This window comes from Ovis canadensis, chromosome 1, assembly GCF_042477335.2.
Source record: "Ovis canadensis isolate MfBH-ARS-UI-01 breed Bighorn chromosome 1, ARS-UI_OviCan_v2, whole genome shotgun sequence".
Classification (NCBI taxonomy): domain Eukaryota; kingdom Metazoa; phylum Chordata; class Mammalia; order Artiodactyla; family Bovidae; genus Ovis; species Ovis canadensis.
This window is the reverse complement of record NC_091245.1, coordinates 116,234,064-116,253,878: the sequence shown is the minus strand read 5'-3', so window position 1 is coordinate 116,253,878 and position 19,815 is coordinate 116,234,064. Positions and strand designations below refer to the sequence as shown.

The 19,815-nt window shown below is 39.1% G+C and overlaps 1 pseudogene; it reads left to right on the top strand.

Annotated features, from left to right (window-relative positions):
- Nucleotides 1-19,815, top strand: part of LOC138438994 (large ribosomal subunit protein eL15-like) — a 33,822-nt pseudogene that overhangs the window by 12,404 nt on the left and 1,603 nt on the right.

Genomic DNA, 19,815 nt, shown 5'->3' with positions numbered 1-19,815 from the left:
TGGCTGGGTTCCAAGCTAAGGTTAAAATAGATGTCAGCAGCTGAGAATGAGTCTTATTCTTGTAGTTATAGGACTGAGGTCCCCATACTTTTGTTTGTGTCAACTGTGAACAGATCTTAGTTCTAAGAACTGTTCCTTGCCCATGTTCACCTCCATTATAAGACTAGCAACAGAGAACCTCCCTCATGGGAGATCCTTTTCATAACTTTTCTCTCTCAGATTTCTTCTGCAAACACTCAGAGGAAACTCTTTGCCTTTAAAGGTCTCATGTGGTTAGGTCGCCTAATTAATTTCTATATTTTGTGATCAACTGATATGAGACTGGTGCTATATATGAAAAGTTCCTTCACAACAGAACCTAGAGAAATATTTGAAAGTTACAGTGAATCAGTCTTTTTAGACCATATCTCTAATTTCTTTTCCCCTCTTCAATTAGGCCTCTCCAGTGACCCAAACACTCCATTATTTTTTGAATACAGAGTTTTGCCCCTCGCTGCCTTTGCTTATGTAATTTTTCATGGGTTGCTCATTCACTCCATTTCCAATGCTTAAAACATCATACTTCATTTCTGCATCTACCAATAAAAAAGTAATTTCTATGGTACATTACCTCCCACAATAAACAACTAGAAAAATGAAAAATATATGAAACGATTCTTTTCAGGCAATGAAAAAAGGCGGCAGAGGGCTGTGATTCTTAAGAGAAGGAAACCAACTTAAGTCAACTCTATAATTACCCCAGATTTCTACCAGAAAGACATTTCTGGACTGTATAATGTAAGAAGGGATGGCAGTCAGAGAAATGAGGAGACAGAGAGTAGATTTTAGAAATACCAATGTGGCTAGACTTTGGAGGTCAGAGTGCCAAAGAAGAGGGAATTATATAGTAAAGGTTCTCCAGAAATTTCCATAGCTCCGTAAGGTCTTTGGCTTATTGCCAATTTCTGCATCTATAAGTAACCATTCCAGGTCATGCCCAGAAAAAGTACAACTAATGAGGAACTATAAGCCAAATAATTCTCAAAGCTTCACACAAGAATGTAAATCTCTTAGGTACCTACCAGCCAGAGAGGAAAAACTGTGTCAAATACACAGGACATTCACTAGAACACTATGAGGTTTATAACTTACTAGTGCAAAGAGTAAAGGCTACTGTGCAGCCCCAACACAAAAATTTTAAAATGTACTCCAGAAGAATTACCTGATCCACAAGGATCACTGCATGATAGAACAAATCCCAACACTATTTAAAAGAATACAACAGAATCCAGCAAAGAATTATGCAATATTTAAAATGTCAGCATTAAATAAAAGTTACTGATATGAAAAAGCAAGAAAATGTTTCCTTTAATCAGGAGAAAAAGATCACTCAATACAAGCATACTCAGAAAGGAAATTTTTAAAAGCAAGCTTTTTTAAGTTATTTTAACATTAAAATATGCTCAAGAATTAAAATAAACACATAGACTTATGTAAAAAGAAAATAAAGATATTTAAAAAACAAAATAGGATTTCTAGAAATGAAAATGTGTCTCAACTGAAAATTACATAGTTGGGACTTGAAACAGATTAGACACTGAAGAAGGGAAGATCACTAGACTTAAAGTCATAGTAATAGAAAATATCCAAAGTGAAACATAGAAAAAAGATGGAAAAACAAAATAATCAATGATGTGATTCAGTGGCTTGTGGGGAAATGAGTATAAAATTTAACCCCAGAAAGGAGGAAAATAGAAAACATATTTGGAAAAAAAAAAATACTAGTTGAAAATTGTCTAATTTGATGACAATCACAAACGCATTGATCCATGACTCTCAACAAGCTCCAAGCTGAATAAACATACAGAAAACTACACCAAGGACATCATAATCAAATTGCTATATATCAATAACAAAGAAAAATAGCTTATGAGCAGAGGCAGCCAAAAAAGCCAGTATATGGTGTTATCAAACTCAGAAGCCTATCTGTAAAATGAGTAAGAGTGGAGAAAAACTAAACTACTGAAAAATGTCAGAATTTGTAAATAAAAGATTTTTCTACTGATAAGCCTTTGAAAAAATAAACCACGAAGATGAAGAAAACAAAACATAGCATTTTAAGCAAGCACAGGAGGATACTAACAAACCTCTTAAATAAAAAACACAAAAATTAAAAATAAAATGGACAAAATAGTATAAAAATAAAATTAGAGTTAATTTTCCTGGTGAAAGAAGTAGCAAAAGACAAAAAAATCATATCAAAAAAGAAGATTAAATTACTGCATGCCCAAGTGAGAACAGATTTTAATACAAACTTAATAAACAGTATTGAAAAAAGTCAGTAAAGAAACAAGAGAATAAAAATGCAAAGAAAAATGAAAAACAGTAAAAGGATTAAAATAGAAAACAGAAAAAAAAAAAAAAACAAATTTCACATGACTCTGTCCCTGAAGAAAAACATCAAAACAATGTAAAATAATAAAAATGTAAACTATAATATAGGGGGTGGTCCTAAGATGGTAGAGGAATAGGAATGGGAGACCACTTTCTCCCTCACAAATTCATCAAAAGAACATTTGATCGCTGAGTAAATTCCACAAAACAACTTCTGAATGCTGGCAGAGGACATCAGGCACCCAGAAAAGCAGCCCTTGTCATCTAAAGGAAGTAGGAAAAAATATAAAAGACAAAAAGAGAGACAAAAGAGGGAGGGTTGGAGATCTGTCCTGGGAAGGAGTCTTTAAAAACAGAGAAGTTTTCAGACACCAGGAAACACTCTCACTGGCGAGTCTGTGGCGAGCCTTGGAACCTCAGAGGGCAACATAATCAGGAGGAAAAATAAATAAATAATTAAGCCCACAGATTACGTGCCCAATGGTAACTCCCAGTAGAGAAGCAGTGCAGACACCAAAGGCTGGGCATGGATGCATGGGCTGCATTGCTTAGAGTAAGGACCAGGCCTGAATACCCGAGGGCAATCTGAGGGAACTAACTTGAGATAGCAAATCAGACTGTGGGATAGCTATCCCTCAAAAAGCCTTAATCCAAGACACCGCCTAAGGCTGCCCAGACACAGGAGGGCTGAGAGGAGCTACTCCACGTTCAAGGTAGGAGGGGTGGCGGTGAGTAGATACCACTTGTCCAAGGTAAAGAGCAGCACCTGTGCTTTGCTGGAGCAGCCGTGAAGAGATACCCCAAATCCAAGGTAAGAGAGACCGAAGTAAGACAGTAGATGTTGCTAGAGGGCATCAGAGGGCAGACACACTGAAACCATTCTCACAGAAAACTAGTCAAACTAATCACACAGACCATAGCCTTGTCTAACTCAATGAAACTAAGTCATGCTGTGTGAGGCCACCCAAGATGGGCTGTCATGGTGGAGAGGTCTGACAGAATGCGGTCCACTGGAGAAGGGAATGGCAAAACACTTCAATGTTATTGCCTTGAGAACCCCATGAACAGTATGAAAAGGCAAAATGATAGGATACTGAGAGGGGAACTCCCCAGGTCGGTAGGTGCCCAATATGCTACTGGAGATCAGTGGAGAAATAACTCCAGAAAGAATGAAGGGATGGAGCCAAAGCAAAAACAATACTCAGTTGCAGATGTGACTGGTGATAGAAGAAAGGTCTGATACTGTAAAGAGCAATATTGCATAGGTACCTGGAATGTTAGGTCCATGAATCAAGGCAAATTGGAAGTGGTCAAACAGGAGATGGCAAGAGTGAACATCGACATTCTAGGAATCAGCTAACTAAAATGGACTGGAATGGGTGAATTTAACTCAGATGACCATTATACCTACTATTGTGGGCATGAATCCCTTAGAAGAAATGGAGTAGCCATCACGTTCAACAAAATAGTATGAAATGAAGTACTTGGATGCAATGTCAAAAATGACAGAATGATCTCTGTTCGTTTCCAAGGCAAACCATTCAATATCACAGTGATCTAAGCCTATGCCCCAACTGGTAACACTGAAGAAGTTGAAGTTTAAATTTTCTATAAAGACCAACAATACCTTATAGAACTAACACCAAAAAAAAAAAAAAAAAAAGATGTCCTTTTCATTATAGGGGACTGGAATGCAAAATTAGGCAGTCAAGAAGCACCTGGAGTAACAGGCAAATTTGGCCTTGGAGTAAGGAATGAAGCAGGGTGAAAGCTAATAGAGTTTTGCCAAGAGAACGCACTGGTCATAGCAAACACCCTCTTCCAACAACAAAAGAGAAGACTCTACACACAGACATCACCAGATGGTCAACACTGAAATTAGACTGATTATATTCTTTGCAGCCAAAGGTGGAGAAGCTCTATACAGTCAGCAAAAACAAGACCGGGAGCTGACTGTGGCTCAGATCATGAATTCCTTATTATCAAATTCAGACTTAAATTGAAGAAAGTAGGGAAAATTGCTAGGCCATTCAGTTATGACCTAAATCAAATTCCTTATGATTACACAGTGGAAGTGAGAAATAGATTTAAGGGACTAGATCTGATAAACAGAGTGCCTGATGAACTATGGATGAAGGTTCGTGACATTGTACAGGAGACAGAGATCAAGACCATTCCCATGGAAAAGAAATGCAAAAAAACAAAATGGCTGTCTGAGGAGGCCTTACAAATAGCTGTGAAAAGAAGAGAAGTGAAAAACAAAGAAGAAAAGTAAAGATATAAGCATCTGAATGCAAAGTTCCAAAGAATAGCAAGGAGAGATTTTAAAAAGCCAGCCTCAGAGATCAATGCAAGGAAATAGATGAAAACAACAGAATGGGAAAGACTAGAGATCTCTTCAAGAAAATTGGAGATACCAAGGAAACATTTCATGCAATGGTGGGCTTGATAAAGGACAGAAATGGTATGGATCTCACAGAAGCAGAAGATATTAAGAAGAGGTGGCAAGAATACACGGAAGAGCTTACACAGAAGATCTTCATGACCAAGATAATCACAATGGTGTGATCACTCACCTAGCCAGATATCCTGGAATGTGAAGTCAAGTGGGCCTTAGGAAGCGTCACTATGAACAAAGCTAGTGGAAGTGATGAAATTCAAGTTGAGCTATTTCAAATCCTGAAAGATGATGCTGTGAAAGTGCTGCACTCAATACGCCAGCAAATTTGGAAAATTCAGCACTGGCCACAGGACTGGAAAAGGTCAGTTTTCCTTTCAATCCCAAAAAAGAGCAATGCCAAAGAATGCCCCAGCTACCGCACAAATGTACTCATCTCACACACTAGCAAAGTAATGCTCAAAACTCTCCAAGCCAGGCTTCAGCAGTACGTGAACCGTGAACTTTGAGATGTTCAAGCTGGATTTTAAAAAGGCAGAGGAACCAGAGATCAAATTGCCAGCATCTGTTGGATCATCAACAATGCAAGAGAGTTCCAGACAAATATCTACTTCTGCTTTATTGATTATGCCAAAGCCTTTATTGGGTCAATCACAACAAACTGTGGAAAATTTTTCAAGAAATGAGACTACCAACCACTTTATCTGCCTCCTGAGAAATCTGTATTCAGGTCAGGAAACAACAGTTAGAACAGACATGGAATAGCAGACTGGTTGCTAATTGGGAAAGCAGTATGTCAGGGCTGTATATTGTCACCCTGCTTATTTAATTTATATGCAGAGTACATCATGCAAAATGCTGGGCTGGATGAAGTACATACTAGAATCAAGATTGCTGGGAGAAATATGAATAACCTCAGATATGCAGATGACACCACCCATATGGCAGAAAGTGAACAGGAACTGAAGAGCCTCTTGATGAAAAAGTGAAAGAGAAGAGTGAAAAAGCTGGCTTAAAACTCAACATTCAAAAACTAAGATCATGGCATCTGGTCTCATCACTTCATGGCAAATAGATGTGGAAACAGTGGAAACAGTGTCAGACTTTATTTATGGGAGCTCCAAAACCACTGCAGACGGTGATTGCAGCCATGAAATTAAAAGACGCTTACTCCATGGAAGAAAAGTTATGACCAACGTAGATGGCATATTCAAAAGCAGAGACACTACATGCCAACAAAGGTCTGTCTAGTCAAGGCTATGGTTTTTCTTATGGTCATGTATGGATGTGAGAGTTGGACTATGAAGAAAGCTGAGTGTTGAAGAATTGATGATTTTGAACTGTGGTGTTGGAGAAGACTCTTGAGAGTCCCTTGGACTACAAGGAGATACAACCAGTCCATTCTAAAGGAGATCAGTCCTGGGTATTCTTTGGAAGGAATGATTCTAAAGCTGAAACTCCAGTACTTTGGCCACCTCATGTGAAGAGTTGACTCATTGGAAAAGACTCTGATGCTGGGAGGGATTGAGGGAAGGAGGAGAAGGGGACGACAAAGGATGAGATGGCTGGATGGCATCACCAACTTAATGGACATGAGTTTGAGTGAACTCTAGGAGTTGATGATGGACAGGGAGGCCTGGTGTGCTGCAATTCATGGGGTCGCAAAGAGTCAGACATGATTGAGCAACTGAACTGAAGATACCACCAGGCACGCTCACAAAACAAAGGGCTGAGCAGAGCTAGCTGGCTGCGGACTGGCCCATCCCTGCCAGAGACAGGTAAGTGAGGGCAGCCGTAGCTGGAAGGTGGCTATCATGCCCCCAGAGAGGCATCCTCTACCAAACTGCAAGCAGGATTTGTTGCTAGCCAAAACTTCTTGGGATTCTGGATGGTCAACATCTGCCGGGAGGGTCGCAGCCAGAGATCAGCTCCCCAGAAGAGACACACAGCACACCTGAGAAGGTGTTCCAGTTGTACACCCAGAACACTAAGCAGCAGGGACGGGGGAGGCGATAAGTCACAGTGACCATGCTCACCAAGCACCCAGTCACCTGAGCTGCTCAGACCTGGGAAGGACACAAAACGCATGCTCAACCGAGTCTGCACCTTTGTGGAATACCCAAGTACCTGAACCTGAGCAGCTTAGACCTGGGACAGGCAAACAACCCAGGGCCGGCCTCTGAGAGTTTCGGGCAGAGTAACCTAGAGCCTGAACAGTACAGACAGGGAAAGCACACATGCTGTGAGCAGGGGCAAACGCAGTGTGGCCGAGACACTGTGAGCACATGCCAGTGTTATTTGTTTGCAGTGTTCCTCCTTCACTTGCATGACTGAACAAGTGTGCCTAAAAAGTGTCCACCATCGGCCCCTTGTGTCAGGGCAGAAGTTAGACACTGAAGAGACCAGCAAACAGGAGAAGTCAAAACAGAGGGAACCGCCTTGGAAGTAACAGGTGCAATAGATTAAAACTCTGTAATTAGCACCGACTACATAGGAAAGGGCCTATAGATCTGGAGAAGAATAAGCCAAATCAAGGAACTACCTGAAAATGAACTGACCCCACACTGTCCACAACAACACCAGAGAAAGTCCTAAATATAGTTTTACTATTATCATTTTTTAAATTAAAAAAAATTATTTTTAAGTCCTGTATGACTCCTTTAATTTTCATTTTTATAACCTACTATTACTTTGCAAAAAAAATCCTATTTTTTAAAGCAAACTTCATATATATATATATATTATAATTTTGTGACTTTTTAAAAATTTACTATTGTATTTTTGAGAATCCAACCTCTACTTTAGATTTTTAATCTTTGTTTTTTGGTATTTGTTATCAATTCTGTATCTTTAAGAACCCAATCTTAAGTACCCATTTTTGCTTAGGAGCTAGATTACTGGCTTGACTGCTCTCTCCCCCTTTGGACTCTCCTTTTTATCCACCAGGTCACCTCTATCTCTTCCCTCCCCCTTGTCTTCTCTACCCAACTCTGTGAATCTCCATCTCTTTCCAGATGGTGGAGAACACTTAGGGAACTGATTACTGGCTGGATCTGTGTCTTTCCTTTTGATTCCCCCCTTTATCCTCCTGGCAACCTCTGTCTCCTTCCTCTGTCTTCTCTTCTCTGTGTAACTCTGTGAACATCTCTGATGGGCCCAAACAGTGGAGAGCACATAGAGAAATGATTACTGGCTAGCTTGCTCTCTCCCTTTTTGATCCCCCCTCTTCTCCTCTTGGTCACCTCTATCTCCCTCCTCCCTCTTCTCTCCTCCATGTAACTCTGTGAACCTCTCTGGATGTCCCTCACTGTGGAGAAACTTTTCATCTTTAACCTAGATGTTTTATCAATGGTGCTGTATAGATGGAGAAGTCTTGAGGCTACTGTAAGAATAAGACTGAAAATCAGAAGCAGTAGGCTTAAGTCCAAATCCTGAGAAAACCAGAGAACTTGTGACTCCAAGGAACATTAATTGATAGGAGCTCATCAAACACCTCCAAACCTACACTGAAACCAACCACTACCCAAAGGCCAACAAGTTCCAGAGAAAGACATACCACACAATTTTTCCAGCAACACAGGAACATAGCCCCGAGCTTCAATATACAGGCTGCCCAAAGTCACACCAAACCCACTGACCTCTCAAAACTCATTACTGGACACTTCATTGCACTCCAGACAGAAGAAATCCCGCTCCACCCACCAGCATACCGACACAAGCTTCCAGGAAAACTTGACAACACAACCCACAGCGAGAAACCTCCACAATAAAGAGGAATCACACACTGCCAGAATACGGAAAGGCCACCTCAAACACAGCAATCTAAACAAGATGAAAAGGCATAGAAATACCCAGCAGGTAAAGGAACAGGCAAATGCCCACCACCAAACAAAAGAGGAGGAGATAGGGAATCTACCTGATAAAGATTTCTGAATAATGATAGTGAAAATGATACAAAACCTTGAAAACAAAATGGAGTTAAGATAAACAGCCTGGAGACAGGGATTGAGAAGATTCAAAAAAGGTTCAACAAGGACCTAGAAGAAATAAAAAAGAGTCATTATATACTGAATAATGCAATAAATGAGATCAAAAACACTCTGGAGGGAACCAACAGTAGAATAATGGAGGCGGAAGATAGAATAAGTGAGGTAGAAGATAGACTGGTAGAAATAAATGAATCAGAGAGAAAAAAGAAAAACGAATTAAAAGAAATGAGGACAATCTCAAAGATCCCTGAGACAATGTCAAATGCTCCAACATTCGAATCATAGGAGTCTCAGAAGAAGATGACAAAAAGAAAGACCATGAGAAAATACTTGAGGAAATAATACTTGAAAACATCCCTAAAATGGGGAAGGAAATAATCATCCAAGTCCAAGAAACCCAGAGAGTCCAAAACAGGATAAACCCAAGGTGAAACACCCCAAGACATATATTAACCAAATTAACAAAGATCAAACACAAAGAACAAATATTAAAAGCAGCAAGGGAAAAACAACAAATAACACACAAGGGGATTCCCATAAGGATAACAGCTGATCTTTCAATAGAAACTCTTCAGGCCAGGAGGGAATGGCAGGACATACTTAAAGTGATGAAAGAAAATAACCTACAACCCAGATTACTGTACCCAGCAAGGATCTCATTCAAATATGAAGGAGAAATCAAAAGCTTTACAGACAAGCAAAAGCTGAGAGAATTCAGCACCACCAAACCAGCTCTCCAACTAATGCTAAAGGATCTTTAGACAGGAAACACAAAAAGGGTGTATAAACTCTAACCCAAAACAATAAAGTAAATGGTAATGAGATCATACTTATCAACAATTACCTTAAATGGAAATGGGTTGAATGCCCCAACCAAAAGACAAAGACTGGGTGAATAGATACAGAAAAAGACCCCTATATATGTTGTCTACAAGAGACCCAAATCAAAACAAGGGACACATACAGACTGAAAGTGAAGGGCTGGAAAAAGATATTCCATGCAAATAGAGATCAAAAGAAAGCAGGAGTAGCAATACTCATATCAGATAAAATAGACTTTAAAACAAAGGCTGTGAAAAGAGACAAAGAAGGACACTACATAATGATCAAAGGATCAATCCAAGAAGAAGATATAACAATTATAATTATATATGCACCCAACATAGGAGCACCGCAATATGTAAGACAAATGCTAACAAGTATGAAAGGAGAAATTAACAATAATACAATAATAGTGGGAAACTTTAATACCCTACTCACACCTTTGGATAGATCAATAAACAGAAAATGAACAAGGAAACACAACCTTTAAATGATACAATAGACCAGTTAGACCTAATTGATATCGTTAGGATATTTCACCCCAAAACCATGAATTTCACCTTTTTCTCAAGTGTGCACGGAAGCTTCTCCAGGATAGATCACATCCCGGGCCATAAATATAGCCTTTGTAAATTTAAAAAAAAAAAATCATTCCAAGCATCTTTTCTGACCACAATGCAGTAAGATTAGATCTCAATTAGAGGAGAAAAACTATTAAAAATTCCAACATATGGAGGCTGAACAACACACTGATGAATAATCAACAAATCACAGAAAAAATCAAAAAAGAAATAAAAATATGCATAGAAATGAATGAAAATGAAAACACAACAACCCAAAACCTGTGGGACACTATAAAAGCAGTACTTAGAGGAAAGTTCATAGCAATACAGGCATACCTCAAGAAACAAGAAAAAAGTCAAATAAATAACCTAACTCTACACCTAAAACAACTACAAAAGGAAGAAATTAAGAACCCCAGGGTTAGTAGAAGGAAAGAAATCTTAAAAATTAGGGCAGAAATAAATGCAAAAGAAACAAAAGAGACCATAGCAAAAATCAACAAAGCCAAAAGCTGGCTCTTTGAAAGGATAAATAAAATTGACAAACCATTAGCCAGACTCATCAAGAAACAAAGGGAGAAAAATCAAATCAATAAAATTAGAAATGAAAATGGAGAGATCACAACAGACAACACAGAAATATAAAGGATCATAAGAGACAATAAAATGGACAACTTGGAGGAAATGGACAAATTCTTAGAAAAGTACAATTTTCCAAAACTGAACCAGGAAGAAATAGAAAATCTTAACAGACCAATCACAAGCACAGAAATTGAAACTGTAATCAGAAATCTTCCAGCAAACAAAAGCCCAGGTCCAGACAGCTTCACAGCTAAACTCTAACAAAAATTTAGAGAAGAGCTAACACCTATCCTACTCAAATTCTTCCAGAAAATTGCAGAGGAAGGTAAACTTCCAAACACATTCTATGTGGCCACCATCACCCTAATACCAAAACCAGACAAAGATACCACACACACACACACACACACACACACACACACACACAAAACTACAGGCCAATATCACTGATGAACATAGATGCAAAAATCCTTAACAAAATTCTAGCAAACAGAATCCAACAACACATTAAAAAGATGATACACCATGACCAAGTGGGCTTTATCCCAGCGATGCAAGGATTCTTCAATATCCGCAAACCAATCAGTGTAATACACCACATTAACAAACTGAAACTAAAAAACCATACAATTATCTCAATAGATGCAGAGAAAGCCTTTGACAAAATTCAACATCGATTTATGATTAAAAAAAAAAACCTCCAGAAAGCAAGAATAGAAGGAACATACCTCAACATAATAAAAGCTATATATGACAAACCCACAGCAAACATTATCCTCAATGGTGAAAAATTGAAAACATTTCCCCTAAAGTCAGAAACAAGACAAGGGTGCCCACTCTCACCACTACTATTAAACATAGTTTTGGAAGTTTTGGCCACAGCAATCAGAGCAGTAAAAGAAATAAAAGGAATCCAAACTGGAAAATGAGAAGTAAAACTCACAGTTTGCAGATGACATGATCCTCTACATAGAAAACCCTAAAGACTCCACCAGAAAATTGCTACAGCTAATCAATGAATATAGTAAAGTTGCAGGATATAAAATCAACAAACAGAAATCCCTTGCATTCCTACACACTAATAATGAGAAAACAGAGAAATTAAGGGAGCAATTCCATTCACCATTGCAATGAAAAAATTAAAATACTTAGGAATATATCTACCTAAAGAAACAAAAGACCTATATATAGAAAACAATAAAACACTGGTGAAAGGAATCAAAGAGGACACTAATAGATGGAGAAATATACCATGGTCATGGATCAGAAGAATCAATATCGTGAAAATGAGTCCAGTGCCCAAAGCAATCTATAGATTCAATGCAATCCCTATCAAGCTACCAACAGTATTTTTCACAGAGCTAGAACAAATAATCTCACAATTTGTATGGAAATACAAAAAACCCTCAAATAGCCAAAGCAATCTTGGGAAAGAAGAATGGAACTGGAGGAATCAACCTGCCTGACTTCAGGCTCTGCTACAAAGCCACAGTCATCAAGACAGTATGGTACTGGCACAAAGACAGAAATATAGATCAATGGAACAAAATAGAAAGCCCAGAGATAAATCCATGCACTTATGGACACCCTATATTTGACAAAGGAGGCAAGAATATACAATGGAGAAAAGACAATCCCTTTAACAAGTGGTGCTGGGAAAACTGGTCAACTACTTGTAAAACAATGGAACTAGAAGACTTTCAACACTATACACAAAAATAAACGCAAAATTGTTTAAAGATCTAAACGTAAGACCAGAAATTATAAAACTCCTAGAGGAGAACATAGGCAAAACACTCTCTGACATAAATCACAGCAGGATCCTTTATGACCCACCTCCCAGAATATTGGATATAAAAGCAAAATTAAACAAATGGGACTGAATTAAAATTAAAAGTTTCTGCACAACAAAGGAAACTATAAGCAAGGGGGGGGAACAGCCTTCAGAATGAGAGAAAATAATAGCAAATGAAGCAACTGACAAAGAATTAATCTCAAAAATATGCAAGCAACTCCTGTAGATCAATTCCAGAAAAATAAATGACCCAATCAAAAAATGGGCCAAAGAACTAAACAGACATTTCTCCAAAGAAGACATATGGATGGCTAACAAATACATGAAAGATGCTCAGCATCACTCATTATCAGAGAAATGCAAATCAAAACCACAATGAGGTACCATTTCATGCCAGTCAGAATGGCTGTGATCCAAAAGCCTACAAGCAATAAATGCTGGAGAGGGTGTGGAGAAAAGGGAACCCTCTTACACTGTTGGTGGCAATGCAAACTAGTACAGCCACTGTGGAGAAGAGTGTGGAGATTCCTTAAAAATACTGAAAATAGAACTGCCATGCAACCCGGCAATCCCACTTTTGGGCATCCACACTGAGGAAACCAGAATTGAAAGAGACACGTGTACCCCAATATTCATCACAGCACTTGACATGGAAGGACTTGGAGGCAACCTAGATGTCCATCAGCAGATGAATGGATAAGAAAGCTGTGGTACATATACACAATGGAGTATTACTCAGCCATTAAAAAGAATACATTTGAATCAGTTCTAATGAGGTGGATGAAACTGGAAACTATTATACAGAGTGAAGTAAGCCAGAAAGAAAAACACCAATAGAGTATGCTGCTGCTGCTGCTAAGTCACTTCAGTCATGTCCGACTCTGTGCGACCCCATAGATGGCAACCCACCAGGCTCCCCCGTCTCTGGGATTCTCCAGGCAAGAACACTGGAGTGGGTTGCCATTTCCTTCTCCAATGCGTGAAAATGAAAAGTGAAACTGAAGTCGCTCAGTTTGACCCTCAGCGACCCCATGGACTGCAGCCTACCAGGCTCCTCTGTCCATGGGATTTTCCAGGCAAAAGTACTGGAGTGGGGTGCCAGTGCCTTCTCTGCCAATACAGTATACTAATGCATATATATGCAATTTAGAAAGAGGGTAATGATAACCCTGTATGTGAGACACCAAAAGAGACACATATATAGAACAGTCTTTTGGACTCTGTGGGAGAGGGCAAGGGTGGGATGATTTGGGAGAATGGCATTGAAACATGTATATTATCATTATGTGAAATGAATCGCAAGTCCAGGTTTGATGCATGATACAGGGTGCTCAGGGCTGGTGCACTGGGATGACCTAGAGGGTGGGATGGAGAGGCAGGTGGGAGGGGGGTTCAGGATGGGGAACACATGTACACTCGTGGTGGATTCATGTCAGTGTATGGCAAAACCAATACAATATTGTAAAGTAATTAGCCTCCAATTAAAATAAATAAATTTATTTCAAAAAATTTAAACTATAATAATGAAAAAAAAAATATTTTCAGTCTCTCCAGAATAAAGTAAGAACTCATATGCTGAGAGGGATCAGCAGGTTCCTGAGAAAACTGGCACAGAAAGATGAACTCTGAGACATAAAGTAAAAATATTCAAGGGCTCTGGAAAGAAAAGATGAAACAAATTATAGAGGCAAGAGAATTAGATTATCAGATTTCTCAAAAAGCAACATAAAAGGCAGGATAATAATGAAGCAGTATTTTCATTAGTTTGCCGACTAAGGTCCGTCTAGTCAAGGCTATGGTTTTTCCATTAGTCATGTACGGATGTGAGAGTTGGACTGTGAAGAAGGCTGAGTGCCGAAGAATTGATGCTTTTGAACTGTGGTGTTGGAGAAGACTCTTAAGAGTCCCTTGGACTGCAAGGAGATCCAACCAGTCCATTCCGAAGGAGATCAACCCTGGGATTTCTTTGGAAGGAACGATGCTGAAACTGAAACTCCAGTACTTTGGCCACCTCATGAGAAGAGTTGGCTCATTGGAAAAGACTCTGATGCTGGGAGGGATTGGGGGCAGGAGGAGAAGGGGATGACAGAGGATGAGATGGCTGGATGGCATCACGGACTCGATGGACATGAGTCTGAGTGAACTCCGGGAGATGGTGATGAACAGGGAGGCCTGGCGTGCTGCGATTCATGGGGTCGCAAAGAGTCGGACACGATTGAGCAACTGAACTGAACTGAACTAAGGGGGAAAAAATGTGTGAACCAAGAAAATTATATCTGGTGAATCTGCCACTCAAGTTTTAAGATTATAAAACAATTTTGCATGTGCCTGAACTCAGGAAATACTTAGTGGGGGTCCCTTCCTATGAGCCTTTTATAGGATGAGCTTCTTCCAGGAATTTAGGAAGATGGCAATGACGACCCTGTATGCAAGACAGGAAAAAAGACACAGATTTGGACTCAGAGGGAGAGGGAGAGGGTGGGATGATTTGGGAGAATGGCATTCTAACATGTATACTATCATGTAAGAATTGAATCGCCAGTCTATGTCTGACGCAGGGTGCAGCATGCTTGGGGCTGGTGCATGGGGATGACCCAGAGAGATGTTGTGGGGAGGGAGGTGGGAGGGGGGTTCATGTTTGGGAACGCATGTAAGAATTAAAGATTTTAAAATTTAAAAAATAAAAAACTAAAAAAAAAACAAAAACTCATTGGAGAAATGTCCCTGGGTGAGGAGTCATCTCTTATTTACTCTAAGATCCTAAGGGCTAATGTAATTGTTTAGGGATTACTGAATTTGGAAAATTATCATTGTGCAACCAACATGGTAAATATTAGGTTAAGCAAGAATCAATGAAATCTCAGAGAATTTTGCTATGAATTTTGCTGTAAATAATTTATTTAACTATTTAATGTTAAAGAATATTACATAAATTAATTATTAAAAACATTCCAACAAAAAACCTCCAGGTTAAGATGGCTTCATTCTGAGTTTCATCAAACAATTTAGAAATAAATATTAAGCCTATGCAACCAATTTCAGAAAACAGAGAAAGGGATATGCTGTTGACCCACTGTTTAAGACCAACATTCAAAAGACAATACAATAAAATAAACCACAGAAAACTACACGATCATGTCTTATGCAGAAAAAGCACTTGATCACCATAATGAGATATCACTACACACTTTATATAATGGCTAAAGTTTAAAACCTGGCATATCAAATGCTGATGAAGAGGTAGAGCAACTGAAAGTCTCATATATTGCTAATTGGAATGTAAAAATTTACCACTTTGTGAAACAACGTACCAGTTTCTTATGAAGGTACACATATAATTACCATATGGCACGGAAATCCCTCTGTGATATATATAGCCAAGAAAAGTAAATATATTTGTCCACAGAAAGACTTGATCATGAACAGTTACAAGCAGTTTTATTCACAGTAGCTGTAAATTGAAAACAACTGAAATGCGCATCAACAGGTGAATGGATGAACAAATTTTGGTATACAATAGAACTGTTGTTTTGCAACCCTATGGACTGTAGTCCGTCAGGTTCCTCTGTTCTGGGGATTTCCCAGGCAATAATACTGGAGTGGGTTGCCATTGCCTTCTCCAGGGGATCTTCCTGACCCAAGGATAAAATCAGCAGCTTCTGCATTGGCAGGTGTATTCTTCACCACTGAGCCACCAGGGAAGCCAATCATATTGCAATTTCCATACAAGAGAATATTACTCGACATTAAAAGCAATAACTACTTAAATGGCAACCACACTGATAAATTGCAAAAAAAAAAAAGTGTTAAGCATAAGAATGCATATCTATGATCTCATTTATGTGGAATTATAAATGAGGAAAAATTAATCTACAGTGACTGAAAGAAAAGCAGGAGTTCCCTGAGGCTAAGTATTAACTGCATACAGGCATGACAAAATACCCTGGGATACTGGAAATGTTCTATATAATGACTGAGGTGTGGTTACTTGAGGACAAATACTTGTCAAATTCCTTAAACTGCAAACTTAAAATGGGAACATTTTATTATATGCAAAATGTGCTTCAATTGATTAAAAATCCCGCCTGTCCTTAAAAATCATGCTGAAATACTACCTTTTCCATGAACCCTCCCGAGTCTCCAAACTCACTGGAAGTGCTTTTTCCTCCTCCTCCCAAAGCCTATCATCAATACTTATATTATAGCTCTCCATAAATCCGCTTTACACTACAGATGATGATGTGTGTGCTCCTCTCTCCCACTTGAGTTTACATTCCCTGTTTATCCCTTAAAAATCTGTCTTCCACCTGAAATGATTCCTGCTAATGTCAATAACTGTGAAGTGCAACAGTCACAGTGCAGTTCTTACCATAGTTAATTTCTTCTTGGCAACCGATGCTTTTGAGCACTTATTTTTCCTCAAACTATCTAGCTTACTTGTATGTTATTACATTCTCCTTAGTTTCATATTATGGTTCCTTTATCAACTTACCAAAACAATGATGTCCCCTAGGATTTTCCTCTTGATCTTTTCTCACTGACAATCTTCCCAGACAATACTTTTCCCTCCAAAAATTTCTACCACCGCTATACTGATAACTCCAAAATACATTTTTTACTTTTAGTTCTTTTAAATAAAAATCATTGTGGACAGTGACTGCAGCCATGAAATTAAAAGATGCTTGCTCCTTGGAAAGAAAGCGATGACAAACCTAGACAGTGCATTAAAAAGCAGACATGTCATTTTGCAAACAAAGGTCTGTATAGTCAAAGTTACAGTTTTTGCAGTAGTCATGTACAGATGTGAGAGCTGGACCATAAAGAAGACTAGGCGCCAAAGAATTAATGCTTTTGGATTGTGGTGCTAGAGAAGACTCTTGAGAGTCACCTGGACTGCAAGATCAAACCAGTCAGTGTAGGAAACCAATCCTGAATATTCATTGGAAGAACTGATGCTGAAGTTGAACCTCCAAAATTTTGGCCACCTGATGTGAAGAGCTGACTCATTGGAAAAGACCATGATACTGGGAAATATTGAAGGCAAAAGGAAAAGGGGGCAGCAGAGGATGGGATGGTTAGATAGCGTCACCAACTCAATGGACATGAGTTTGAGCAAACTTGAGGAGATAGTGGAGGACAAAGGAGACTGATGTGCTGCAGTCCATAGGGTTGCAGACAGTTTGACATGACTTCATTACTGAACAATAACAAAACTCATTTACTTACCTGCATTCTGAATATCATATTCACTCAAATTATACTTGTCCAGAAATGACTTCATTTTTTAAACTCTCAAATGTATTCCTCCTTTTGTATTCTCTCTCTTATTAGGAAACTACATAAACCAAGTCACTTTAAATTATATCTAGAGATTATCCTAGACTTCTGGCTATCTCTGCCTATTTAACTGATCATTAAGTCAGACACAAGTGGGCAAATGAACAATAGCAACAAGTTCTTTTTGCTCTATTTTGTGATAGTTTTAAAATCATTTGGTTGTTCTCTTCTCTGACTTAATTCAAAACCATATGAATATAAAATGAAGCTTTATATTACATCTCAGGTTTAAGAATGCTGCTGCTGCTGCTGCTAAGTCACGTCAGACATGTCCAACTCTGTGTGACCGCATAGATGGCAGCCCACCAGACTCTGCCGATCCTGGGATTCTCCAGGCAAGAACACTGGAGTGGGTTGCCATTTCCTTCTCCAATGTATGAAAGTGAAAAGTGAAAGTGAAGTTGCTCAGTCATGTCCGACTCTTAGCGACCCCATGGACTGCAGCCCACCAGGCTCCTCTGTCCATGGGATTTTCCAGGCAAGAGTACTGGAGTGGGGTGCCATTGCCTTCTCCGCAGGTTTAACAATAGGAATATACTAAATTCAGTGTGGGTTCTGTTGATTTTTAAGGTAAATGAACAACAATCAACAGGAAATGTTCATTGAGGAGTTGGATTCATGAGCTCAAATATCAGTGAAGGTAACAAACTTGAGATGAAAGTATAGATTTGGGAGTGCTTAGAACGTAAATAGTGGTTATTTTGACAAGAGTATGAGCATCCAGCAGTGGGTCAAAGTTAGAAGCCTAACACCCTCTATTTTCTTCTGGGAAGAAATGCTGGCTGTGAAGCCAGGAAAATTCCAAGGAAAACTGAAATCTTGAAAGAACTGCTTTGGAAGATGAGAAGGGAAATGGACAAGAGAAGTGTGGCATGGTTCTTGAGCAGCCCTGAGAGAAGGAGGCAAGAGAACAAGGGGTGAGGGATTTCTAGGACCCCAACCAAAAGATCCCATGGTGTCCTAGGATAGTGACTATCCCGGACTGTTAGTGAGGCAAAGTTAGGCAGGGGAAGGGGTCCTGACAGATTCAGAGAACAGGGGGAGTCAAGGGATTAGAGATCACAGTTAGAGCAGAGCAAAGATGTATAGTGTAAATAGCAGAAAAAAATACAAGAAAGGACAGAGTTTAGGTCAGAAAACAAGATTAAAGGGGTGCTGAAGGGGAACAGATGCAAGGAACATTAAAATCAAACATGGCAAGGAATTATATTGGGCACACTGGATGTGATGTCAACAAACACTAAATCTCTCCAATATTTTAGGTGTCTTTTGGGGTAACCAGGAAGGCCAGATATCAAAGTTCTTTTTGAAGATAGCAAAACGACAAGAAGTATACAGTCACCCATAACACCAAAGAATGTTAGTTTAAGTGAATTATAAGTTTTAGGAAATCTAATGTGGCTAGAGACTCAGAAATTCACTCTGGAGTTTGGAGTGGGAAATGGGATGGGAAGATGGAGTGGGAATGAGATGCTACCAGTTATTGTCGCCTTGAATTAACAGAGGGCAAAACTCTGAGGTAAAAAAAGTCTGTTTCTTGTGTGTTTAGGGGTTGAAAGGCCTCTAAACATTTTTTTTTTTTTCAAATTAGTTCTGATTTTAAGCCCTGGAAATTTAGAAACTATTTTACTCATGGAGGATGGGGGAATAAGGGAGGGGGGATATTTTTTTCTCTTTCTCTTGAAAATGAAACACTTCTTGGTAGGAAGTCTTTGGAGAAAGAACTGACTCACAGCTCTGCTTGTGACAACCTTACCATGGTGCTGCTTCTCGGGTCACAGAGAGCTTAGACTTCCTGCCAGTCAAGCAGGTCGAATTTGCCTAAAGAAGAATACGATTAGTATCTCTTCCTGAGAGACCCACTGGTTCATCCTGGAAGACAATTTGCTTTTGTGACTTTTTTCAGCTTCTAGTTTTAGATTTCTTATAGAAACTAAAGGAAAAGGCATTTGGGCT